This window comes from Loxodonta africana, unplaced genomic scaffold, assembly GCF_030014295.1.
Source record: "Loxodonta africana isolate mLoxAfr1 unplaced genomic scaffold, mLoxAfr1.hap2 scaffold_34, whole genome shotgun sequence".
Lineage (NCBI taxonomy): Eukaryota > Metazoa > Chordata > Mammalia > Proboscidea > Elephantidae > Loxodonta > Loxodonta africana.
In genome coordinates, this window is record NW_026975055.1 from 2,687,537 (window position 1) to 2,714,829 (window position 27,293).

General features: G+C 40.1%; 1 long non-coding RNA gene across 2 annotated transcripts in view; it reads left to right on the forward strand.

Annotated features, from left to right (window-relative positions):
- The window catches only part of LOC135229523 (uncharacterized), a 52,370-nt gene extending 26,019 nt beyond the window's left edge, over positions 1 to 26,351 (forward strand). Inside the window, exons 1-3 of one of the 2 annotated variants that reach the window (XR_010320209.1) lie at positions 12,917 to 17,589; positions 17,707 to 17,945; positions 24,660 to 26,351. This is a non-coding gene — a long non-coding RNA (uncharacterized LOC135229523). Of the gene's footprint in view, positions 1 to 12,916; positions 17,946 to 24,659 lie in introns of those variants that run through there. The other variant, XR_010320208.1, reaches the window with a different exon arrangement.
- Positions 26,352 to 27,293: the final 942 nt, after the last annotated feature.

Here is a 27,293-nt window from a genome sequence, read left to right on the forward strand (position 1 = left end):
CTGGTCTTGCAAACTTCTTTCATGAGATTTCTGGCATCATTTCTATCAGCAATGCTGTATTTTTCAACTACTTTTCCTTCTTTGTTTCCAACTTTAACATTCTAATGACCAGTAATTATCAATGCATCTTGATTGCACGTTTGATCAATCTCAGGCTGCAGAAGTTGTTTAAAATCTTCAATTTCTTTGTCTTTGGCATTGGTGGTTGGTGCATAAATTTGAATAGTCATATAAACTGGTCTTCCTTGTAAGTGTATGGATATTAGCCTATCAGTGACAACATTGTACTTCAGGCTAGATCTTGAAATGTTCTCTATGATGATTAATGTAACGTCATTCTTTTGACTCTGGTGGAATATCCGTGTTTGTAAGACTGCTCACAGACTGTTTCACCAGAGAGTTTTCCGGTACTGCAATATCTACCACTAATCTCTGTGATCCCTGTGAACTGGCAAAATAAGAATAGTGCTATAGATTTCTTCCAAATACAGAAAACATAATTATGAAAATGTTCTTGCCGTTGATTATGTTCTTTACCAATCTGTTCGTATGGGATTTTTGATACTTCGCTCGAAAAATGAGTCCAAGGTGCTGTGATGTGATTGTTTACTTTGTGTGGCCTTTCTAGCCATGGTCTTATAACATCCACCCTGGCGCTTGGGCAGGACTGTGTGATAGGGTAGTTGTGGCTCACCAAGGGGATTGTTTAGTTTTCCCTTCAAAGAGAACCAGTTCCAGAGCAAAGAGGAGGATTCAACTCCCATCAAGGAAGAACAGCCAGGAGCTGAGCATATATTATGGACCTGAGATCCCTGCACTGAGAAGCTCCTAGAAGCAGGAGACTGAGATAGAGAGAGGAAGCTGTAACCCTGAAGACGGTAAGATGCCATGGCAGGAGAGACCAAGCAACAGGGACCCGGCTATAGGAGATGCTGGCCCAGGGAGAAGGAAAGCTGAGTGCCTTTGGAGAGAGGCCCAAGGCCAGGCAGAGGCACGCCTATGAGCACAGGAGGGAAGAGGTTGTCCTGATAGAAGAAATGTATTCTGAGTATCTTTGAGCCTGAGTTATAACTGTTACTTCCCTAATAAACCCCATAATCATGAATATGGACTGTGAGCTCTGTGTGGCCGTTGCAATGAATTATTGAACCCAGCAGAGAAGTAGGGAGTGCTGTGTGAGGGACAGTTGGTGTCAGGGTTAGTGAAGATGGTGGAGAGAGGATAGTTTTTTCACCAATGCCTTCAATGCAGCTTCGATTTCTTCCTTTTATACCATCAGTTCTTGATCTTATGCTACCTCTTGAAATGGTTGAAAATTATCCAGTTCTACTGCAGTACTATATTAATATCAGACAAATTATACTTCAGAAAAAGGAGTATTATTGGGAATAGGTAGGGACATAACATAATAGAGGTTCACTTCTCCAAAAAGATACAACCATCCTAAATGTGTACATATTTAACAACAGGGCTCCAAAATACAAAAACTAATAAATCCGAAAGGGGAAATGGACAAATACGCATTTGTAATTGGTATCAGTACTTTTCTATCAATAATTAATAGAGCCCTGCTAGTCGAAGTCCAAAGCATCTGTATGAACCACTCATGGATGTCTATGTGTGTGTGTATGTATATAGTATAAAGACAAGTAATACAGAAATAAACATAGAGTCCTTGGGAGGTGCAAACGGTTAATGCATTCAGCTGCTAACCAAAATGTTGAAGGTTTGAGTCCACCCAGAGGCACTTCGGAAGAAAGGCTTGGCGATCTACTTTTGAAAAATTAGCCGTTGAACTGACACACTTGTGTGTCACTACTACTCTGACACACATGGGGCGAGGGGTCACCCTGAGTCAGATCAGCTTGATAGCAATTGAATGATTTTTTTATTCATTCTGCCAGTGTTTGTCTTTTAATTGGTATCTTAGGCTGGGTTCTCTAGAGAAGCAAAACCAGTGATATATATATATATGTATGTATTTATATATAAATAGATTTATATCAAGGAAATGGCTCCCGAGGCTGTAGAGGCTGGTAAGTCTCAAGTCCATGGGTCAGCCTGGTGGCTTCTCCTGACTCACATAGATGCAGGGACTGCAGAACTGAAGATCTGCAGGTCATACAACAGGTCTGTGGCTCACAGGCTGCAAAGGCTGACAAATCTCAAGATCGGCAGGTAAGCTGGCAGCCCGTGGCTCACAGACTGCGGAGGCTGATGAATCCCCAAATTGGAAGGTAAGCTGAGAGTTCAAGTCCCAAAAACTTGAGATCAGATGAAGAGGAGCCAGCTGCAGGATTCAGAGTGAGCAAAAGCTCAAGAGCCTTGCCAGAAAGTCCACCTATATTGGATGCAGTCCACACCCCTGAGGAAACATCTGATTGGCTACTCACAGCAGATCCCATCATGGAGGTAATCACATTATATCACATCTCATCATGGAAGTGATTGCATCGTTTTACGACTGCTAAACTACATCATAACTGCCAAAGCACTGAGAATCATGGTCCAACAAAGTTAACACACAACTTTAATGATCCCAATTGTGAATTTAATCTATTTATATTTAAAGCAATTCATGATAAGGAAGGACTTATATCTTCTACTTTGTAATAGTAGGTCATATACGTATTTTGTTTCTCATTTTCTTCACTACTGTCCACTTTTGTGTTTGACTGATTTTTTTTCAGGTGTACAATTTTGATCCTCTCCTTGTTTCCTTTCCTTATATTTTTTAACTTCTTAGTGGTGAGCATGAGGATTACAATTAATATCTTATATTTATAACAATCTTCTTTTAATTAATACAAATTTAGCCTCAACAGTATACAAAATTCTGCTTTTATTCAGCTCAGTTACCTCCCCTACTTACGTTGCTGGTACAAAAATTGCATCTTTATACATTGTGTGTCCATTAAGAGAGATGTGTAAGTATTTTTATGCATTCGTGCTTTAAATCATATAGGAAAAAAAGAGAGGCATGATATAAAAATATTACTGACTTTGTTTTATCTAAGTAGTTACCTTTATGGAGTCTTTGTTTCTTTTTATGGCTTCCAGTTACTGTCTAGTGTCCTTCCATGCCAGCCAGAATGATTCCCTGTAGCATTTCTCATAAGGCAGTTCTGCTGCTAACACACTCCCTCAGGTTTTGTGTATCTGGGCATGTCTTAATTTCCCCTTTATTTTTGAAAGATAGTTTTGCTAGATACTGACATCTTGGTTCATAGTTTTGTTTCTGTATTTTTTTTTCCAGTATCTTAAATACATCATCCCACTATTTTCTCATCTCAATGGTGTCTGATGAAAAATCAACAGTTAAACTTGTTGAGACTCTCTTCTTGTACATTAGGGGTCACTTATCTCTTGCTACTTTCAAGTTTCTGTCTTCGTCTTTTGACATTTTGATTATGTCTCTCTGTGGATATCTATGTATTTATTGTCCTTTGAGTTTATTGAGCTTCTTGGATATCTAGATGACATTTGGGAGACTTCCAGTCATTACGTTTTCAAATATTCTTTCTGTCCTTTCATCTTTCTTTCCTTTCTGGGACTCCTTAATGAGTATATTGGTATGCTTGATGTTGTCCCGCAGGTCCCTTAGGCTCTGTTCATTTTCTTCATTCTTTTTCCTTTACGCTCCTCAGTTAGAACAATTTCAGTTGTGCTTTTTCAAGTTTACATTTTCCTGCTTTCTTGCTCAAATCTGCTGTTGAGCTCCTCTAATGAAAATTTTATTTCAGCTATTCTACTTTTCAGCTCTATAATTTCTATTTGGTTCTTTTGTATAATATTTCTTTATTAATATTTTCTACTTGTTCATACATTCTTCTCTTGGTTTCCTTTTTTTTTTGGTCTATGGTTTCTTTAGCTCTTTGAGGAAATTTAAGACAATTGGTTTAAAATCTTTGTCTAGTAATCCCAATATCTGTGTTTCCTTAGGGATGCTTTCTGTTCATTCTCTTCTTTCTTTCTTCTTAACAAATGAACCATCCTTTTCTTTTTCCTTTTATGACTTAAAATAGTGTGTTGAAAACTGGATATCTTAAATATTATAATGTAACTCTGGAAATCAGATTCCCTCCAGTCATTAGAGTTTGCTTTTTTTTTTTTAATTGTTGAGGGCCAGTCATCCATTTGCTTAGTGATGTTTCCAAACTAGTTCTGCAAAGATTGTATGTCTTCTCATGTGTGGACACTGAAGTTCTGTTCTGTTATGACAGCAGTCAGTTCATGACCTGACAGTGATTTCTTTAAATGCTTGTAGCCAAAAAGAAAAAGTAACATTATCCCAGTCTTTGCAGATTGGCTCTGAACTGGGGTGTTCTTTCAGTGCTAAGCAAGAGTGCCTAAAACTCTGCCTTAGCCTTCACTTCCTGCCCCCGTGGAGCCCAAAGATCAGCCAGAGGTGCAAGCCTAAAGCTTTGTCAGGATCTTTATGAGCATGTCTTCATCCTTAGGCAAGAGTATTGCACTTCAGATTCCTCAGTATATGTGGTAGCCCTTCAAAGCCCTTAAACCACCAACCATTGTCCTCTCAGCCCCCTTTTTTCCAAGCTTTTGGATGTCTCTGCTGTTTTCTCTGTCCTTCATCCTTTGACCCTGGATGTAGGTTCAATTCTTATACCTTCGTACTGCTCAGTTTCCATCACATCATACATTTTTTCTTATGTGCTGTTGAGTCAGTTCTGACTCATAGTGACTATAGGATGGAGTAGAACTTCTCCAAAGGGTTTCTAAGGCTGTAATCTTTATGGAAGGAAACTGTCATATCTTTCTCCTGTGGAATAGTTGGTGGATCAAATCAAAAGGTTTAACAGCTGAGTGCTTAACCACTGCACTACTGGGGCTCCTTTTGACATCATGCATCATAATAGATTTTTAACACACCCCTCAGAAACATAGAAGTCCATAAATTGTCAAGGATACAGAAGATTTAACATGTATAAAAATACCAAATTGATATATGTGTATGTGTGTGCATTATCTAACCACTAAAGAATATACATTCATCTCATGCACATACATAGTGTTTATAAAAATTAACTGTATACTGTGTTATAAAGCAAGTCTCAACAAATTTCAAGAGTCTGCAATAATATAGAGGATACTGTGTAAGTACAGCATAGTTTAAAAAAAAAACCATCTTAGAAAAAGAAAATACAAAAGCTCCATGTGCTTGGATATTTTAAAATACTAGGCATTAAAAAAGACATCATAATGAAAATTAGAATATATTTTGAAGGGAACAATTATGAACATAGTACATATAAAAATTGGTGCAGTACAGACAATATAATATAGGAAACTTATAGCCTTAAAAATATAATTGGAAAGAACAAATTTTGAAAAATAAGTGAGTTAAACATCCATTCAAAATGTTGGGAAAAAAACAGAAACAAACATTCATAGGAATTTTTGTTTCTATTAATGATTGGATACATGCAACAGACGATCAACGAAGACTAAAGTGAATTCTTAGAAAATGCTAGTAAAATTGACAAACTTTAGGCAAGATTGATCAAGTGAAAAAGAATGAAGGTATAAATAACGAATATCAGGAATTAGAAAGAAAATGACTGCAGATCTTGCAGAACTTAAAGATAATGTGAGAATGTTATGAACCATATTAGCTAATAAATTTGCAAATTTAGGTAAAGTAGGCAAACGTATCATACCATGTAAGTTAATAACAACGATTCAAGAAGAAACAGGAAGCAAAAGTAATTCCACAATTGTTAATAGAATTGAATTGGAGCTCAAACTATTCTCAAAAAGAAAACTTCATGTCAGATGGCTTTTCCTGCAAATTCTGCCAAATATTCAAGAAATACTTCACAAATTCTTCAATATAAAATGAAATATATACCCAAACTCATTTTATAAAGCTTGTAGAATGAATATTGATACCAAAACCTGACAAGAGCAGCACAAGATGCGAAAATTACAGGCCAATGTCACTGATGAACATAGATGCAAAATATAAAAAGAAATAGGCAAAACAAATCCAGCAATACTCTAAAGAAGAATATATTATGACCAAGTTGGGTCTATCCCAAGAATTCAAGGTTAGTTTAACATTCAAAAATGAATCAGTACAATTTGCCATATGTACAGGAAAAATAAATGTGGTTATACTAATAGGTGTAATAAAATAAGTATTTGATAACCTCCAGCATCCACTCATGTTTTTTAAAAGAACATCTAGCATGCCATGAGACCAGAAGAACCAGAAGGTTCCCGGCTACTGTCGCTGAACATTTTGATCAAAGAGTCCATAGCAAAGCCCTGATCAAAAGGGGGAAAATGCAGAACAGAATTTAAAATTCTCATGAACCCTAGACTTTTTGGAGCCATTGAGGGTGAATGAACTCCTGAAACTATTGCCGTGAGATAATCTTTAAACATTACACCAAAAGCCTTCCCTTGAATCATCTTAAAACTGAAGTATAAAAAAGAAAACACCATACTGTTGCCATTGAGTTGATTCCGACTCAGAGACCCTGTAGGACAGAATAGCACTGCCCCATAGAGTTTCCAAGGTGCAGGTGGTGGATTCAAACTGCTCTTCTTTTGCTTGGCTACCGTATCACTTAACCACTGTGCCACGAGGGCTCCAGAACATTAGCTACTTAACTAATAAAAATGGTCTACCTTGAGCATATGCTCTTTTAAGAACTGTCTATATGGCATCAGATTGACAACAGCTACTGAAAAGATTAGATAGGAACCTTAAGGAGCAGTGGGTTTATGCTAATGACAGAGGAACTACTCAGAAAAGGAGGGTAAGAATGGTTGCACAACTTGAATGTAACCGATGTCGTTAAATTGTACAGGTAGAAACTGTTGAGTTGGTGTATGTTTTGCTGCATATATTCTCAACCACAAAAAATACATTTACAGGTAATAATTAACAAAAAATGTCAAGGAGAGCTAAATATTTTGAAAATAAGACAGAGTTGCATGTGAGGGAATGAGTGGGGTGAGCTGTTTTAGATTAATAGTTAGTAAAGGCTTATGGGATCAGGATATTTGAGGAGATAACTGACCTATATCAAAGGAGAGAATAGCTGTATGAAGTTCTGGAGGGAGGATATTGCCAATAAAGGAAAGAGTTGTTTCTGAGGCCCTTTAATAACCAAGTGTTCTGGCATGTTTTGAGGAAGCTCAGGAAATAAGTCATGGCTAGTGTGGAGTGAACCGAGGGAAGACTGTTAGGAAATGAGGTTAGTATGGTGGGCAAGCCCCGCATCATGAAAGACCATGGGAAGGATTTGGGAATTTTTCCTAATTGCCATGAGAAGGCACTGAGGTGATGCTGTTATGTAGACTGTAAGAGGGAAGATCGGTGGCACGGAGTCCAGTTTTCACCAAGAGATGATGGTGGCTGTAAGGTGGAGGTAGTGAGAAGTGGATAGAGTCAGGATTTATTTTAAGGTAGCTCCAAGAGTCCAGAATATGTGTCAATGGATTGGATGCAAGATTTGAATAAAGGAGAGAAATCAAGGATGATTTCTAGGTTTTTGTCCTGAACAATCCAGAGGATAGTGAGAACATTTGCTGAGATAAGGAAGACTGGGAGGTAGATAAGACACTTGGACGAAGAATTTTATTTGAACCACATTAAGTTTGAGATGCCTAGTAGACATTCAAGGGGAGATGTGAGGTCAGCCATTGGTGAAGGAACAGGGCAGAGTATGTAAATGAGGGTATCCTAGGGCTCAGGTGGAATTGACTGCCATGAATTGGCTCAGATAACCTAGACAGTGAGAAGTGAGGAGTGATGTTACTTAAACAGGGCATGGAAATCAATGAAAAAGGTGTGGGAGTGGCAGGGAGGCTAAGGTAGAGAAGTTTCTCTCTTCCTAAACCTGATTGGCTGGATTTGAAGACATCATAAGTTCCTGTATGAGAAATATCCAGCAAATTACCAGTTGATTTAATAAATTGATAACAAAGTCTACCTTTCAGCCAAAGATTGAAAAACAAACAAACCAATTGCCATCCAGTGAATTCTGACTCTTAGCAACCCTATAGGACGGAGTAGAACTACCCCATACGGTTTCTAAGGAGCAGCTGTTGGATTCAAACAGCAGACCTTTTGGTTAGCAGCTGAGCTCTTAACCACTGCACCACCAAGCTCAAACCAAGAATAACACACATGAGGAACTTACTCCTTAGTTCAATCAAGTATGTAGAAATTCAAATTTGTAATTTTGGAGATTCCCCCTCTTTTTTTTCAAAGTGGGGGGCATTGAGATGCAGGATTTTCCTATGCCCACCATCCTAAGGGATTTAATTAACCCATAGTTGAGACATTGTAAACATCTCAAGAAATTATTACCTTTGAGAAACTTGAGGGTGAGTAGGCATATCACCTGGCTCCTCTTAAACTCCTTTTAAAAACCTGACTTGAAGACTCACCTGCCTTTTTGAATAAGTGCCAGCTTAAATAGGCAGGGTTCAGGGAATTGCCAACCAAAGGTATGGTTTCTCCAGAGGCCTCCAAGAGGTGTAAAAGAAGAGCGGAGCCAGACCCCGAGCTTGGGACACACCCTTGGTAGGAAATATTTGAGTGTGTGTGTGGTGAGGGGAGCACTCGGTGTGGGAGAGTGGGGTGGGTGGGTAATAGGGAAATGCCTGTTTTTTTTTTTTTTTTTTCTGGTTTTAAGAAACAGTTTTTTACTTTTTTTGTTTTTTTAATTACAACGAACAGTTCAGTGGAGACATGTTCCTTATCTGCAGGGGCTAGTGGAATTGCTGATAGCTGAGAATGTAGCCTGCTCCCCAAGTGCGAGTTGGCATTTTAGAGAGAAATCTTGATGTTTGGAGCACTGACTGGCCCTGCCTTTTCTAAATAATTAAGGGTGGTGGGGTGGTGGTGAGAGAAAGAGGATGGTCTGTGAACACTGACCCTGGAAAATTAACTCCCAAGTGTGTGGGTTGTGGATAGCAGGAAAAGAACATCACCCGCAAATGACAGCAGTGCCTTTATTTATTTATTTATGCTTCTTTTTAGTTCTGAGTTGTTTTTAAGCTAGAAATTAATGGGGCCACCATGAGTTTTCAGAGAATGAGTTTTACAAAAATCTAAGTGTTTTAAATATTGCAAGGATTTACTTATATATGCTGTATATGAGAAAAGTCCTTACAGTTACAGGGAGGAGAAAGAAAGTATATTCAGGAATTAAATTTTCACAGTTCTCTGAATTCTTATATTTCTCTTGTTGTCCATTTTTCTTTTTTTGTCCTTCATCCACCCCTTCCACCTTTACCCACTGTCTTCATCATCTAGTGCTGCCATAACAGAAATACCATGAGTGGATGGCTTTAACCGAGAGAAATTTAATACCTCGCATTAAAGTAGGCTAATAGTCCAAGGCATCAGCTCTAAGGGAAAGTTTTCTCTCTCTTTCGGCTCTGGAAGAAGGTCCTTGTCCTTATCCTTCCCATGGTCAAGGAGCTTCTCAGGTGCAGGGACCCTGGGTCCAGAGGACATGCTCTGCTCCTGGTGCTGCTTTCTTGATAGTCTGAGGACCCCAACTCTCCGCTTGCTTCCCTTTCCTTTTACCTCTTGCGAGATAAAAGGTGGTGCAGGCCACACCTCAGGGAAAGGTGACCTGAGTGAGGGTGGTGTTACAATCCCACCCTAATCCTCTTACAGTAAAATTACAATCACAAAATGAAGGACAACTAGGCAATAGTGGGAATCATGGCCTAACCAAGTTGAAACACACGTTTTTTAGGGTCATAATTTAATCCAAACCAAATCAAACTTGTCACCATCAAGTTGATTCCAACCCGTACAGACCCTAGTTGATATTAACTCATAGAGACCCTATAGCATAGAGTAGAACTACCTCATAGAGTTTCCAAGGACTAGTTGGTGCATTCGAACTGCTGACCTTTTGGTTAGCAGCTGAGCTCTTAACCACTATGCCACCAGGCCTCCTCTTGATCCACAGTCCACCCTAATTCACCACTGTGTTAGAAAAAGGTGTTGCTATTCTGAAATAAGAACTTTTTACTATACTTTTGTGTTCGTGGTTGCTTTGGGTATGTCTTTAAGCACTGAACAGTTAACTCATACCCATTAAAAACCCATTGCCACTGAGTCTATTCCAACTCATAGCGGCCCAATAGGGCAGAGCAGAACTGTGCCATAGACTTTGCAAGGAGCGCCTGGTGGATTTGAACTGATGACCTTTTGGTTAGCAGCCATAGCTCTTAAACAGTACACCACCAGTGTGGGAGGGGTTTAATTGATAACATGATGTCTGGGCTCCAAGGGAGATGGAATGGATGTGCAGGAGAAGGGCATGCAGAGTCAGCCTGTATAGTCCCCTGAACTCTGTTCAAGATCATAACACACCTCAGTAATCACTTGAATCTAAACATACAACTTTAACAGTTGATGTAAATGACTTTACACATGAATTTTGGAACGCAACTATTTCTCAATGGAAGTTTCTTCAACTAAGCTGTTTGTATTCCCTTAATAATTATGAAAGCTAACATTTATTGTGTTCATTCTGTGTGTAAGGCCTTTTTCTAAGTGCCTTGTGTGTTTTATTTAACCTGCGTAACAACCTTTTGAATAAGACCCATTTTAGAAATGGGAAACTGAGGCAGTGAGAGATAAAGTAACATTCCCAGATCAACCAGCTGATAGATTGAGTTAGGATTTAAACCCAGGCAGTTTGTTTCAGAATTTGCTTATGTAATCACTGTACATGACAGCAGTGAGCCCTAGCGGCTGTGTGGCTAAAGAACTTGGCTGTTAACTGAAAGGTCAGTGGTTCGAACCCACCAGCCTCTCTGCAGGAGACAGATGTGGCAGTCTGCTTCAGTGAAGACTTACAGCCTTGGAAACCCTATGGGGCAGTTTTACTCTGTCCTTTGGGGTCACTATGAGTTAGAATCGACTTGATGACAGTGGGTTTTGGCACATAATACTAATGTGCAGTGTATTCTGTATGCCGTGTATATGTTCAGAAACTAATTTTCCGAACATTTATGCCATATATAGATTACCAATCCACTTGCCGTTGAGTAGATTTTCACTCATGACGACCCCGTGAGTTTTCAGAGTAGAACTGCCCTCCATACGGTTTTCAATAGCTGTGACCATTTGGAGGTAGATTGCCAGGCCTTTCTTCCAAGGCAACTGAGTGGATTTAAACTGCCAACCTTTCAGTTAGTAGCTGAGCACTTAACTCTTTGTGCCACCTAATACATATATATACTAGGAGGTTTTCCTCCTTATTTGTACTTTAATGTTTTGTAGCCTGTTATGAATAGTTGTTCCTGGCAGTGAACTAGATGCTAAAGAACAGAATAGGCACATGTAACCCTCTCTCACCTTCTCCCTCCCCTCTTTCACAGAGATGAAATGAAAAGGAATTAATGAGGACAGATTATTGGATTAGGGCCCATACTCAGGGCTCTAACAGCATGGGGAGTTTCTCCTGTCACTTCAGTTCTTGTTCAGGAATTGGTACCTGCTTTTTGTGAATCACAAATACCAGTGCTTTATATCAAGCCATTTAGATTTGGGCTATGGAGCAGTGACTTTAAAAAATTAAATGTTATTTTCAGAGATTTTTTCTATTAATTGTTTACATTTATTTTAATTGTATATTCTGAAACCGCTACAAAAAGGCATGAAATAATTGTTTAAATTTTAATTCGTATGGGTCAAAATGTATGTTAAACTACCTATTGTCGCCTTCACAGTCGTCGTTATGTTTGAGCCGGTTGTTGTGGCCACTTGTTATCAAGTATGACTTTCTTCTCCAGGGACCGATCTCTCCTGACAACATGTCCAAAATATGTGAGATGAAGCCTCGCCATTCTTGCTTCTAAGGAATATTCTGGCTGTACTTCTTTCAAGACAGATTTGTTCATTCTTTTGGCAGTCCGTGGTATATTCAATATTCTTTGCAAATACCGTAATTCAGTGCCTTCAATTTTTCTTTAGTCTTCCTTATTCATTGCCCACCTTTCGTGTGCGTATGAGGTGACTGAAAACACCATGGCTTGAGTCAGGCGCACATTAGTTTTCAAGGTGACATCTGTGCATTTGAACACTTTAAAGAGGTCTCTGGCAGCAGATTTGCCCAATGCAATGTGTCGTTTGATTTCTTGACTGCTGCTTCCGTGGGTGTTTATTGTGGATCCAAGTAAAATGAAGCCCTTAGTGATGTCAACATTTTCTCCGTTGTCATGATGTTGCTTATTGGTCCTGTTGTTAGGCTGTTGGTCTGTAGTCTTTGATTTTCTTCAGTAAATGCTTTAAGGCCTCTTCACTTTCAACAAGCGAGATTGTATCATCTGCATATCTCAGGTTATTAATGAGTCTTCCTCCAATCCTGACGCCTTATTCTTCTTCAGACAGTCCAGCTTCTCGGATTATTTGCTCATCATACAGGTCGAATAGGTATGGTGAAAGGATACAATGGAGATGCACACCTTTCTTGACTTAAAACCATGCAGTATTCCTTGTTCTGTTTAGATGACTGCCTCTTTTTCTATGTACAGGTTTCTCATGAGAACAATTAAGTGTCCTGGAAATCTCATTCTTCCCCATGTTATCCATAATTTGTTATGAGCTGGAGTAGGTCTCAGAAATAATGTGCCATTTCTTCCAGTTGGTCCTGCACGGCTGCCTACTTCCCTAGGTGGTAGCAGGTAAGGCCTGTCTCAGAAACACTCCCCTCCTCACTAAGCATGATTCTTCACACTGCTCCATCTTCTTTCCCGTGTGTGTCTCCTGCCCTCCTCAGTGGCTGGGGAAAATGATAGTAGTCCACTATGAGATTTATTCTTTTATTATACTTTATTTTATCATTTGTTTTTATAACATAGTTCCGTTAAAATCAAGGGTAATAAAAATGTTTCTGTGATGGAAGTGGATAATCCCACCCGTTGTGTCCATCTAAAGTTTCATGAGAAAACTGTGCCCACAACAGAGGGCTCCCACTCCTCTGGCTCACTGTATTTTCTCCTCGTTTATTTGCTCTTCCCTCTTTCCTGATGCATGCATGGGACCACTGAGCTTCAGGACTCCACAATTCTCCTTTTCATACCAGTGTTACTGTAATCTTGGGTTCATGGGCTGCCTTGCCACAGATTTACTCATTCTGTTTCTGTTAATTATTTCATTACTTAAAAATCTCTCATGAATTTTTCCAGAAGTACATTCTATTCCTCAAAAACTTGGAAGCAATGGGAAAATATGCAATAAATAACAAGAAAACATACGTAATGCATAGAATAAATTATTAACGTTCCGATATGTCTGTTATCTTACTTACATTGGCATGTATGCGTATTAGAGTCTCTGGTTGATGCAAATGGTTAATATCTTGAGCTGCTGACAGAAAGTTGGAGTTCAGGTCCACCCAGAATTGCTGTGAAAGAGAGGTCTGGCAGCCTACTTCCGAAAACCCAGCCACTGAAACCCCTATGGAGTACAGTTCTACTCTGGCACACTGGCGTCATCATGAATCAGAACTGACTCAGTGGCAACTGGTTTTATGTGTGTATTAGCACACACATTTATGTACATTAACACAGATATTATATCCTGATATTTTCATTCATCATTAGTCTTTTCTCATGATAAATTTTTTTTGTTTTTTTTTAATGAGGGCATTAAATTACTTTATAATATTCTGTGTGCATGTAGTATATGTTTTTTAACAATTTGAACTATAGTTGCAATAATAAATGTGCATGTTTCTAGTAATCTTCAATGTATACTTACATCTTTTTAACATACATCTCTGCCATTAAATCTCTTTGTTTAATTATTGTTTAACACTCTTTACGCCTAAGAGATGGTCTCAGAAGCAGCCCTGATCAGTTTTTCTCCCTCTTACTCATGAAGCCCCTTAATGTATCCCAAGGTATCAACTACGAAGCATTTTACGTCCTTATCATTTGTTTATTTTTCATTCAGTCAGTATATTCCATGGGCCAGAAATAGTCTATGTTATGCAGATACAGTGGTGAAAGGTACACACTGTCCCTGTCCTCATGAAGGGGACAACCCAGTGCAGGTGGGAGGAGCACTGGGGAAATGCAGCTGAGAGCAAGGACAGACAACCCTCCAGGAACCACACTGGACTTCAGAGAGGCTTGTTGGCTGCTGTTCACCTGGCAGGCTTCTAGATACCAGAGTACCCTTGGGCTTGGTGCCTGCTCCTCTCTCTATTGACACCCTCCCTGTAGGATGCCTCAGTGAGTTTACTGCTGTCTATTTGTAGCTAAGGACGTGAGGTTTATACCTCCATCCATTCAAACTCCTCCTGGGTCCAGACTCATATATTGAAATGTCAGCCTAACTCTCTGTATTGACCTCTTTATGCATTATAATGATACATTCCTCATATGGCCATCATGAAAAGCAAACATGAAAGGAAAAGCACAGGAGTGCCTGGCACCAGTGTAGGTACTCAATGAACATTAGCTGTTGGTATTATTCTTGACATCCCCATGTGGGGTGAAGTTTTATTACCTGACATCTCCATGTGAATATCTAACACCCACACCATGTTATCTAGGCTATGAAACAATTCTTGGTTCCAACCACCATTCCATTCTTATCGATGAATTTCTCAAGGCTTCAGTGATGGGATTGTGTGTTTTTCCACACAATGGACGTGATTAGGAATGGTTGGCTAGGTCCTACACAATAAATTGCTCCAGCATTCCTATGGATGACCATTGAGACAAGTTTCAGCCAACGAATGTAGCAAAGAATTGGAACCACTCTCAGCTGTTCATGCGAGTACTCTCAATCCAGAGTATCTGGTAAGTCGACTGTTAGGGATTGAATTGTGTCCCTCCAAAATGTATGTGGAAATCCTAACCCCGGTACCTGTAAATCTGACCTTGTTAGGAAAGAGGGGGCCTGCTTTTATTATGTGAATGAGGTCATACCAATGTAGGGTGGGTCCTAAGCCTAACTCTTCTTAGTTATAAAAGGAGCAGAACACACACAGACACAAACAGGTGAAAAGGAAGACAGACAAAGAAGACAGATGCTTCTAGAAGGCCAGGAACACAAATGATTGCTGGCATCTACTAGAAGCTGAGGTAGACAAGGAAGGACCTCCCACTACAGCCATGCCCTGAATTCGAACGACTACCTGCTAAACCGTGAGAAAGTAAATTTCTGTTCTTTAAAGCCATCTAGTTGTGATATTTTTTGTTATGGAGGGACTAGGTAACTAACACACATAACCGTGCTTATAAGTTCAGCCCAGTGCAGAATAATTTTCTTCCCTCCTTGGTCTAGCCCACCCGAACCTGCTCTTTCCCTATCAGTGTCCTTTGCTTTCACCTAAGAGTTATGACAGAGTCAGCTCGATGGTGATGCATTGAAATTTCAATTTATTTTATATTTATGATTATTATTAATTCCAGTATTTTCTACAGTTTTCAATGGAGACAGTCTTATAATCTATGAATAGCATTTATACTTTTTCTTTTTTTGTACTAGCTTACACTTCCAGTGTTAAATGTTTAATAAAAGTAATGATAGAAGCACCCTTATTTTATTGTTTATTAATTTTAAAGAGAATGTCCCACACGTCACCATGAACTATCATGCTAGTTGTAGTTTTCCACGTTCGGGAACTCCTTTTCTGTTCCATGTTTGCTCCTAGCCCTTATCTCTCCGTGTGATTGGATTTTATCAACCTGCTTTGCCCCCATCTCTTGAGGTGAGGATATGTCTTCTCTTCTTTCACCTATGCATGTGGTGAATGAAATTACTAAATCTTTAATGTTCACTCAAATTTGTATGCCTACAATCAACCGCCTTGATCATGGCATGTTACGTGGTTTATACTTTGCTGGATTTCCTTTGCTTGGCGTCTTACGTAGGGTTTTGCATCTCAGTTACTGAGTGTGCTTGTCCTCTAACTCTTCTTCTACTATCCTTCTCTAGTTTGTTATCAATTTTAAACTAGCCTTAAGGATCAAGTTAGGGGAATATCTCATGATTTTCTAATCTCTGTTGACTACGTACAAGATTAAAATGACTGTTTCTTGCATGTTTGCTGGAACCTGACTGGAAACGATCTAGGTCTGCCGTTTTCTTTGTAGGGAGATGTTGAACTACTGACCCACTTTATTTAGTGGTTAAAGGCATCTTCTGGTGCTAATTTACTTAGAAAAAATTCTGATGCATGTTCTAGGGTGCTCGAATCTCATCTTTAAATATTGATTATCAGGGCTTGTAGCCTCATGCAAGCCAATTCATCAATCCCAGATTTCCCCAAAGTCAGGCTCTGCAACTCTTCCCGGTACCAAATTCCCTCATTTAAGACTTATTTGCAAAGAAAGAGACAACAGTATGCTATCTACGCAGTTGTGTATCCGCAGCCTTCTTGAGTCCATATTGTGAGGATACAGTCTTCTAATACTTTTTTTGTAATTGTTCTTTTTCTTATTTTTTTTTTCCTTTTTTCACTGCCAATACACCCCCTCCCCCAATCTAGTAGTTTTAAAGTTGTGCGTTTCAGGTTCAAGTCTGTAATCCAGCTGGGCTTCTGTTTGTGCTGCATGTGTGCATCAAAAGAACGTGCTTCTAGAAGTAGAAAGCAGGCAGTGAGACTGTTGGGTGGTTGGCGGGGTAGGGGGAGGGGAGCTGCTGCTCAGAGGGGGCGCCCGAGGGAGGCACGAGATGCCGGGCTGCCCACCGCAAGCCCGCAGACTCCAAGGAGGTGGAACCTGCGTGCGCCATGAGCCTTTTGAGACAGGCCCAAGCCCGCCCAGCCGGGTGCTTGCAAGTTCCACCAGGACTAGGGGAAGCCTAAGGCCAAGGAGGGCAAGGTCTAGGGTCTGGACCTGAGAACTGGTTCTGCCACTTGTGATCGCAGAGCTTATGCTGGAAAGGAGGGCAGGAAGCATATCACAATGTGTGTCCGGAGGATGACCCAGAAGGGCGGGAGTTGTGGTCACCCAGGGACTCTGGGTCTGCATATGGAGGCCCCCAGGGTGCAATTCCAGGAGCAGAAGGCAAAGCCACAGAGGCCAAAGTGCACCTCGCCAATGCTTCCCAGGGGCATTGCCCCAAATATGGGGAGCAGTCCCTACTCTGGGCTAGGGACTTTGTTTCCTCCATTCTCATCACTGACTGTGAGCAGACTCTAGTCTATGCAGACTAATGAGGAGTTATCAAAATGAGCTCCAAACTCCGGATTTGAGTTAAGGATCATAAACTAACATAGAGAAATACGACTTTAGCAATAAGTGACTGTTTGAAGCCCAAGTTGCCTTAAAACACAGAATTTCAGTCTTTCAGCTCCTCTGCTAACGTAATAACTAAGAACAGAATCTCACTGGAGCTCAAAGATGTGGGGCACTGGGAATACTCCTGGGTCTGTCTGCTCACGGCTGATTGCCTGATTCCCAGTTTTATTATACAGCTTAAATACAGACCAGAAGAGGAGTTTGGGGCTTGACATCTGACATCTTAACACCAGTTCCTGTTTCTTGAGGAAGGAAGAGGTAAAATAAATCAGCGTTTACTGTGTCCTTCTCCATCCCCGGAAGTCCTTGTGAAGACCCTCTCAGGTAAGGACTGACGGGGAGTGGCTTGGTTTACTATTCGACTTTGTCCTTCAGTCACTTTGTTTATGTCCTGCATGTAAACTATTATGCATTGACAGAAGCATTCTAATTCTTATGCAGAATGACTAGACCTCCTGCAGAATGACTATATTGTGCCTCCCTTGGGCACCCCTGTCTGCGCAGCACCCTCCGCCCCCAACTGCCCAACCGCCTCTCTCCTGGCATTCTGCTTCTAGAAGTATGTTCTTTTGATGCAGAGATGCAACACACACAGAAATCCCAGCTGGATTACAGACTTGAACCCGAAGACCTTATGCAGAATGACTATTTATGAACCACTAAACTCAGTACTAAAGCAGGTACTTACCCCTCAGAGAAGGCCCTGGGGGAGGTTGATACATGCATTCCCCAGTGCTCCTGCTGCTCTAGAAGTGCCTGAAATGCCTCTCTGGGAAAGGCCTTCAGAGTAGTAGGCTCATGGCCCACGTGGGAATTCAGGCCTATTTTTCTGTTAGAACATCTCATTTCGCTCTGAAAATGTTATTATCCAGTTTATTCACCAGACATGAGTACAGACATCTCATATTTTCAAAATTAATCCCATTCTCTAATACTAATTTGCCACCAAGAGTATATTCCAAAGTGTTTCCAATAGGCTAGAAAGTCTTTCCAAAGAGGGGAGTCCTGCGCCGTGTTGTGCAGTGACAGCAGGGTTGGCATAATATGTTTACCCAGATACCTACCACTTTTTAAAAATTTTTTATTGTGTTTTACTTGAAACTTTACAGAGCAAATTACTTTCTTGTTCAGCCATTTATACACAATTGTTTTGTGACATTGGTGGCAATATTCATGATGTGTCAGTATTCTCTTCTATGCTCCAGTTCCCCGTTTCCATCTGCCATGATTCCTGTTCCATCCTGCCCTCTTTTCTGTGCTTTTGGGCAGGTTTTGCACTTTTGGTCTCATACACACGATTGAACTAAGAAACACTTTCTTCACGTGTGTTACTGTTTGTTTTATAGACCTGTCTAATCTTTGGCTGAAGGGCGAACTTCAGAAGGTACTTTCGACTTTGTTGCTTTCCATAATTCCTGAAATTCCAAGTCTACCACCTGAAGAACTTCCTTTAGTGTTTCATTTAGAACAAGTCTGGTGGCGATGAATTCTCTTAAGCGTCCTTCACCTGAGAATGTCAATATTTTTCCTTTACTCATGAAGGAAATAACAGCCTATAGAACACTGGGTTAATGTTTCTTTTCTTTTAGTGTTGAAAAAATGTTGTTTTCACAGCCTTTTGGCCTCCATGGCTTCTGATGATGAATACGGAGTCATTCCAATTGTTTTTCCTGTGTGAAATGAGTTGTTTTCTCTCTAGCTTCTTTGAAGATACTTTCTTGGTCCTTGTTATTCCACAATTGACAGTGAGGCATTTGGGCGTAAAATTATGTGAGTTTAACTTGTTGGAGTTTGCAGAGCTTCTTGAATCTGTAAGTTTATGTCTTTCAACAAATTGGGAAAGTGTTGAGCCAGTATTTCTTCAGATACTTTTTTCTACACCACATATTTTCTCTACACCTTATGGAATTCCAATAAATAAATGTTAGATATTTTTGGATTTTTTTGAGGCTCTGTTCATTTTTTTTTCAGATTGGATATTTTCAGTTGAACTATTTTCATCTCATTGATCCTTTTGTCTGTCAACAGCATTCCGCTGTAGAGCTGATCAAGTGAATTATTTATCTCTATTTTTCTATTTTTCCTGTCTAAAATTTTCATTTGTGAATGGTTTCTATGTATTTTTCTATTTTTCTAAGGTGTGCCTGTTATTTCTTTGAGCGTGGTTAAAGTAGCTTTTTAAAGTTTTTGTCTATGATTCCAAGACTTACAGAAAATGTTGATGTTGTTTGTTTTAGGAATCACTTGACCCAGTTATGTTCAGGCTGCAGGTTCTTTCCCACCTTCTGTATGCTGTGGCTCAGATGTCGGTTCAGATTTTGAAGACTTTGCGGTGATATTTGGATGTAATCTATGGGAGTGTCACTCAGTCTGGGACCTTGTTGGTGTTCTAACCCATAATGCAGTTCTCAAAGGATTGATCTACTTCTTAGGGTCAGAGCAAAGCATATGCAACTATGGGAGGTGGGGGGGTATGAAAAACAACTTTATGGTATCCCTCTTTTGAGCCGCCTGTTCTCTGTCTCTCTGAGGCTCTCTGATGTCTGAGCAGCTACCTTCCTGGTCCACTGGCAAGAATGTAGGGGCTTTAATCTCTTCATTCTGCCGTGCAATTAAGTGACTGGGTCTGCCTATGAGGCCAAATAACGGTAAGATGGAGAAAATGTAACAGAGATTCCTCTATATTATTTGGTCCTTATATACTTAGGTCAGAGAGAAGGCACACTGTTTCTGGTGATACTTCGAAACAGGTATGGAGAAAAAGGCATTAACAGGTCGATAGCTGCATACTAGGTGTTACGGATTAAATTCTGTCTTCCCAAAATGTATATATCAGCTTGACTAGGCTATGCTTCCCACTATTGTGCGATTATCCACCATTTTGTCAGCTGGTGTGATTTTCCAATGTATTGTAAATCCTACCTCTATGATGTTAATGAGCGAGGATTTGAAGCAGTTATGTTAAGGAGGCAGGGCTCAATCTACAAGATTAAGTTGTGTTTTAAGTCAATCTCTTTTGAGATATAAAAGAGAAAAGAGCAGAGAGACAGGGGGACCTCAGTACCACCAAGAAAGAAGTGTCAGGAGCAGTGCATCCTTTGGACCTAGGATCCCTGTGCTGAGAACCTTCTTGTCCAGGGGAAGATTGGTGACAAAGACCTTCCCCTAAGAGTGACAGAGAAAAAAAGCCTTCCCCTGGAATTGGCACCCTGAATTTGGACTTATAGAGCCTCCTGGACTGTGAGGGAATAATTTTTTTTGTTAAAGTCATCCGTTTGTGGTATTTCTGTTACAGGAGCACTAGATGTCTAAGACACTAGGTACCAGGAGATGTACATTTCCCAGTTCTTTCACTCCCAGGGACACTATGACTAAGTAGCCAATGCCATAAATCCATGCGAGCAGACTATTCTGATTACTGCTTTGACTCTACTGTCTGTTATGGTAACCACACCCACCTTGTCTTTGTTGATTGAGTGCCACCACTTGGCTGCTACCACCATGGGCTCCAGTCAACTGCATTGTAGTTAGGTGTCTTAATTCAGTTAGGGCAGTTCTCACTGTGGACTCTTACTTACATAAAATAGCAACCACAGAAGTCTTCAGTAAAGCTGGGGCTTGCTTCCCAAATTTGTACCTCACCGCTATGGTAAAAAGAAAGCCCCCTGGGCACTCCGTGTGTGGGTCTGTGGGTCCAGCCTAATAAATCCATTCTAACCTGCCAATTTCCCTCAGCCTTTGGTTACCTTCTCCTACATTATACAATGGCAGATCTGCCATTTCCACTTGATTTATTGTAGGCCACCACTTAATCCATGCTTCAGTAAACCAACCAAATAAACTATGAGATCCTTTTCTAACCTCTCAAGCTGAAACACTGAATGAAGAATCCATGCTTCCTGGGCCTATATCAATAAACTCAGACTAATCCACCTTTATGTTGCTTGCACCATTATCCCACACCCGGAATAGCCATTCCCACACATATTCACCAGGTTTCTGTATGTATATATTAGAAAAATCAAGCAGTTCTTTTGGAGTTTAGCATACCTTCTCCTGGGTCACACTTTATAGTTCACCTTTTGGGGCTTGTTGGGACTGAAGCCTAGGTATAGGTCTAGAAGCAAAAATGGGCAGTGGCAGTGGGATGTTCAGCCGTGTCTTATAAGGCATCTGCCTAAGGTGATGCCCCAGGCAATGCCCCAGACACCACCCCAGGAGACAACTCAAACAAGACACTTCAGGCACAGCTGGGGTAATCTCATCAGATGGAGGTGGAAGGGATAATTGTTTTACTGGGAAGGGTGCCTTAGCAGGCAAAATTAGAGAATCTCTTCAGATGGTAGTAAAAGATCTGGTTCTGTTAGGAAGAGCGATTCAACAGAAATTGGAGGTTCATTGTCCCCCGCTTTCTGACTGTCTGCCCATATGTCCTCATCCCAAGTTTCAGGATCCCATTTCTTCCCAATCAATGCCCTCACTCTAACTTCAGACACCATTTGAGGTTGGATATTCAACTGGCGCTTTAATTCAGTCACTCTAATGATAAGAATCTGAGTTTATTTTTGGCAGCATTAGCCTTGTTACTATAAGAAATATGGTTTTCTTTCTGGGCACAAGTGGCAGCTTTCAGATCTTGTATGTGGTGCTTGAGCTTTGAGTCCATTTCTTTCATTCACCAGTGTGGCTAGCAAAAGCAGGACCAAACAAGCAGCTTCCTTATTATTCTTATGCTGACAAAATTATAGAAAAGTATCAAATATATAATCAGACAGAGCCTTGTCTCTCACAAATATTTGATCCAGTTGTAGTAGTATTTTGCGTATTTCTATTGTCACCTCCACCATGGATTAACAATAGCCTGTTTACTCCTGGAGACAGTTATCAGTGCCTTTAAGATTAGCCAGACTTGAGAATCAATTCAGAAAACTCATCCTTAAGATTTGGTTCCTCTAGAACCAGTGTAGGTACCAAATGTCTTAGCCTGGGATCTCTAGAGGTGCAAAACTAGTGAAGAGAACATATATATATATATATATATACACACACACATATATATGAGTGTGTGTGTATATATATGTGTGTTTCTGTGTGTGTGTGTGTATGGAAACCCTAGTCGCATAATGGTTAATAGCTATAGCTGCTAACCAAAAGGTTAGCAGTTCGAATCCACCAGGCGCTCCTTGGGAACTCTGTGGGGCAGTTCTACTCTGTCCTGTAGGGTCACTATGAGTTGGAACCGACTCGACGGCAATGGGTATATATATATATATACATACACACACACACACACACACACATACATATATATACGCATACATATGTTAGTTGTGGCTGTTAGATGCCATCGATCCTGTGTAAAACAGAATGAAACACCGCCTGATCCTGAACCATCCTCACAATCATTGCTATGTTTGAGCCCATTCTTGCAGGCATTGTGTCAGTTCATGTTGTTGAGCACCTTCCTCTTTTTTTCTGACCCTCAGCTTCTCCAAGCATGATGAGCCTCTCCTGGGACAGGTCCCTCCTGAAAATATGTCCAAGGCACGTGAGACGAAGTCTCGCCATCCTTGCTTCTAAGGTGCATTCTTGGTGTACTTCTTCCAAGATGGATTTGTTTATTCTTCTGGCAGTCCATGGTATATTCAGTATTCTTTGCCAACACCATATTTTAAATGAATCAGTTCTTTAGTTTTCCGTATTCATTGTCTAACTTGCTCAAGCATGTGAGGTGATAGAAAATATCATGGCTTTGCTCAGGCACACCTTAGTCCTCAAAGTGACATCTTTCTTTCTCAACACTTTAAGGAGGTCTTTTGCAATAGATTTGCCCAATGCAATACATTGTTTGAATTCTTGACTGCTGCTTCTGTGGGCATTGATTATGGATTCAAGTTAAATGAAATGCTTGATGACTTCAGTATTTTCTCTGTTTATCATGGTGTTGCTTACTGGTCCAGTTGTGAGAATTTTTGTTTTCTTTATGTTGAGGTGTAATCCATACTGAAGGCTGTAGTGGTTGCTGTTCATCAGTAACTGCTTCAAGTCCTCTTTACTTTCAGCAAGCAAGGTCGTATCAGCTGCATATCATAGGTTGTTAGTGAATCTTTCTCCAAAACTAATGCCATGTTCTTCTTACAAACCAGCTTCTCAGATTATTTGCTCAGCATACAGATTGAGTAAGTATGGTGAAAGGATACCACCATGACACATAACTTTCTGATTTTAAACCACACGGTATCCCCTTGCCCTACTCAAATGACTGCCTCTTGGTCTATGTACATATTCCGCATGAATACAGTTAAGTGTTCTGGGATTCCCATTCTTTGCTAAGCTATCCATAATTTGTCATGAGCCGCACAGTTGAGTGTGCTTGTATAGGAAACAGAAATAGGTAAACATCTTACTGATATTCTCTACTTTCAGCCAAGATCCATCAGACATCAGAAATAATATCCCATGTTCCATGTCTTCCTCTGAATCTAGCTTGAATTTTTGGTAGTTCCCTGTCTGTGCACTGCTGCAACTGTTTTTAAATTATATTCAGCAAAATTTTTCTTGCGTCTGATGTTAATGACATTGCTTGATAATTTCCGTATTGCGTTGGACCACCTCTCTTTGAATGGGCACACATATAGATCTCTTTCAGTCATTTGGTCAGGTAGCTGTCTTCCAAATATATTGGAATAGACAAGTGAGCGCCTTCAGCACTGCGTCCGTGTGTTGAAACATCTCATTTGGTACACCATCAATTCCTGGAGCCGTGTTTTTTGCCAATGCCTTCAGTGCAGCTTGGAGTTCTTCCTTCAGTACCATCAGCTCTTGATCCTATGCTACCTCCTGATATGGTTGAACGTTGACCAATTCTTTTTGGTGTATTGAGTCTGTGTATTCCTTCCGTCTTCTTTTGATGTTTCCTGTGTTGTTCGATATTTTGCCCATAGAATCGTTCAGTATTGCACCTAGAGGCTTGAATATTTCCTTCAGTTCTTTCAGCTTGAGAAATGCCAGGTGTTTTCTTCCCTTTTGGTTTTCTAACTCCAGATCTGTTCACATTATATTATCATACTTTGTCTTCTCCAGCTTCCCTTTCAGGTATTCTATTGAGCTCTTTTACTTTATTTTTCCTTCCATTCTCTTTAGCTACTGTACATTCAAGAGCAAGATTCAGAGTCTCTTGTGACATCCTCTTTGGTGTTTGCTTTCTTTCCTGTCTTTCTAATGACTTTTTGTTTTTTTCATATATGATGTCCTTGCTATCATCCCACAACTAATCTGGTCATCGATCATTAGTGTGCAGTGCATCAAATCTATTCTTGAGATGGTCTCTAAATTCAGGTTTGATATACTCAAGGGCATACTTTGACTCATGGACTTGTTTTAATTTTCTTCAGCTTCAACTTGAACGTGAATATGAGCAACTGATCGTCTGTTCTGCAGTCAGCCCCTGGCCTGATTCTGACTCATGATATTGACCTTCTCCATCATCACCTTCCACAAATTTGATTCCTGTCTATTCTGCCTGGAATGGTTCATAAGTATAGTCACCGTTTATGTTCCTGATGAAAGGTATGTGCAATGAATAAGTCACTGGTCTTGCCAAATTCTATCATGTAAGCTTCATTGTCATTTCTATCATCAATACCTTATTTTCCAACTGCTGATTTGTCTGCTTTGTTTTCAACTTCGCATTCTAAATGATTGATCAATGCATCACGTTTGATCAGTTTCAAACTGTATAACTTGGTAAAAACCTTCAACTTGTTCATCTTTCACATTCATGATTTGTGTGTAAATTTGAATAATAGTCTTATTAACTGGTCGTCCTGGTAGGCCTGTGGATATTATCCTATTGCTTGTAGTGTTGTACTTCAGAAAAGATCTTGATATGTTCTTTTTATCGATGAATATGATGCCGTTCTCTTTAGTATCTCAATCCTGGCATAGTAGAACATATCATTGTCTAGTTTAAAATGTCCAAAACCAAGCTATTTCAGCTCACTAATGCCTTGGATTACTGACCTTTATGCATTCCATTTCATTTTTGATGACTTCCAATTTCCCTAGATTCATACTTCCTTCATTCCACATTCTGATTATTAAAGGATATTTGCATCAGTTTCTTCTCATTATGAGTTATGCCCCATCAGGAAATGTCATTAAAGTGGGATCTACTTTGAGGAGGTAGCTCTTCCCCACTCGTATTTTGAGTGCCTTCCAACCTAAGGGGTTATCCTCTGTCATTCAATCAGACAGTGTTCCAGTGCTATTTGTAAGATTTCACTGGCCAGTTTTTTTTAGAAATAGATCACTAGGTCCTTTTTCCTAGTCTGTCTAAATCCAGAGCTCCACTCAAAGCTGTCTACCATGGGTGAACCTGGTGGTATTTGAAATACCGGTGGCATAGCTTCTAACATCACAGCAACATGCAAGCCACCACACTACAACAAACTGACAGAAGAGTGGTGGGAGTTAAAAATGAGAAGAACCAAAAAGAGTGCTTCTTCCATGTCTGCTGATTTAGAGGAACCATGAAAAATTGTCAAGTGAAGAGTGATTCAGAGAAAAACATGGGTAGAGTGTGACCTAATTTCCATAAAAACAAACAAATGAATGTCCTTACGTGTGTCCCGGCAAAAAGCAGTGTGTAAAAGGGTACATGTGTATCTTTGGACACTGGACACTTCAGGGGAGCTGGTACAATATACTTATGTGGGGCTGGCTCTTATTATAACTTCTGTATACAAATCTCTATTGTTAAATGTGTTATAAGAATGTAAAACCTTTTAAAGTTAATAACATCATACGTGTATGTGTGTGTATTTGAAACTTTTTTTCTGTTTTGACTATTTTATATATGTGTTTTTTAGTTATCTAGTGTGGCTATAGCAGAGATACCACAAGTGGATGGCTTTAACAAACAGAAGCTTATTCTCTCACAGTTTAAGAAGCAAGAAGTTTGAAGTCAGGGCACCAGCTCTAGGAGAAAGCTTTCTCTGTTTGTGGCTCTGGGGGAAGGCCCTTGTCATCTATCTTCCCCTGGCCTAGGAAATTCTCAGCGTGTGGACACTGGGTCAAAAAGACGTGCTCCACTTCAGGCACTTCTTCCTTGGTGGTATGAGGTCCCTCTCATTTCTGCTCACTTTTCTCTTTGTATGTCAAAAGAGACTGACTCAAGACTCACCCTAATCCTGTAGATTGTGTCCTCCCTCATTAACCTAACTGCCTCTAATCCTGCCTCATTAACATCACAGAGGTTGGAATTTACAACACATAAGTAATCACATCAGATCACAAAATGCAGGACAACCACACAATACTGGGAATCAGGGTCTGGCCAGGTTGACACATATTTTGGGGGACACTATTCAATCCATAACAATAGAGAAAACACTGTCTTCAATGCCAGATTCAGAGACTTTTATCCATCTGTGAAGGGCAAACACAGAAATTGAACAAAATTCAGACCAGCGAATTATTGCTTGCTCTTGTAACTAATGACTTCTTCTGGTCTCTATGCCTGGAAATGGCCAAAAAGAATTCTGTGAGGATTAATTCAGTTATTGCTCAAACATCTACTGCATTTACATGTCTACAGATAAGGAAGAATGCTGGACACCATGTGTGATTCATTAAGTAACACGGGGACCATTAGACTATTGTTCTCCTTCTCTGATATGCCACTATCACCTTCTCCCCTTGTTGCTCTCCTGAAAAACCCACGCTTGTATATTCTAGGCTTTTATCCAGGATTGAATTTGCAAGAAGTTAAAGATATATCTTTGAAAGATAAAGAAGACTTTGGCCACATTGTCTTTAGACAGTTGAACTTCCCAGCCAACCTCTGTGCAGGATGGGAATTCACAATCCCTCCTACTCAGTACCTCTGAGCAGGACGGGATTTCTGTTTCATTGTCAGGAGAAGGCGGAATTCAGCCTTCTTCAGAAAACTTACTTTCCTTTGCCTCAAACTGTCCCTCTCAGGATCTGTCACGGTCACTCTGAGAAATTCACATGGGCAGCCTGTA